This window comes from Nomascus leucogenys, chromosome 7b, assembly GCF_006542625.1.
Source record: "Nomascus leucogenys isolate Asia chromosome 7b, Asia_NLE_v1, whole genome shotgun sequence".
In the NCBI taxonomy this organism is placed as follows: Eukaryota; Metazoa; Chordata; class Mammalia; order Primates; family Hylobatidae; genus Nomascus; species Nomascus leucogenys.
In genome coordinates, this window is record NC_044387.1 from 76341861 (window position 1) to 76342568 (window position 708).

The following is a 708-nucleotide window of genomic DNA, read 5'->3' on the forward strand; positions in this document are numbered from 1 at the left end:
AAACCTTCTATAATAATTTTGAGTAAATGTGCTCTTCTAAATGTGATGTTCTATTAAGGCTGTTATTTTTTTTTTTAATTCTATTTCAACTCAACTATGCAAGACCTCCTGAACTAGCAGACAGCCATATGGTTGAGGAAGAAGCTTTGGAGTTTCAACTTCAGGAGCTTTCGGGTTGTTTATGTGTCCAGTGCCTAAAATTAGAAGATGTTAAAAATTTTCAACTCTCTGTAAAAGGCTTTCATTTAATCAATGATTATTTTTGAATAGGCTTTGCCATGAAAGGAAGAAAGAATAAGACAACTTTTGTGACATTTGAAGAATTGGAAAAAAATTACCTAAGTATATTTTCCCTAATATTTTCTTTTATAAATAACTTTATTGGATATATTTCCAATGCTTTGCTGACCTTCAGTAAAGTTTCTCTCTCCTTCCCTTCCTCTCTCCCTTCTTCCCCTTCCTCTCTCCCTCCCTCCTTCCCTCCTTTTCTACAAACTCATAATTAAATGAAAACACAAGACACCTATGTAGTTAGCCATTCTATTAGGAAATCAAGCTATTGAAACTCATATTCTCCACTAGTCACTTGGCAGCTGAAACTATGTTAAGCAAAGACATCAAGAGATCGGTTTGATGTGCTAATATTGAAAACTCAAGCCTATTACATAATGGCATCACCAGAGTGCAAACGCCCAAAGGCTTCTTCAA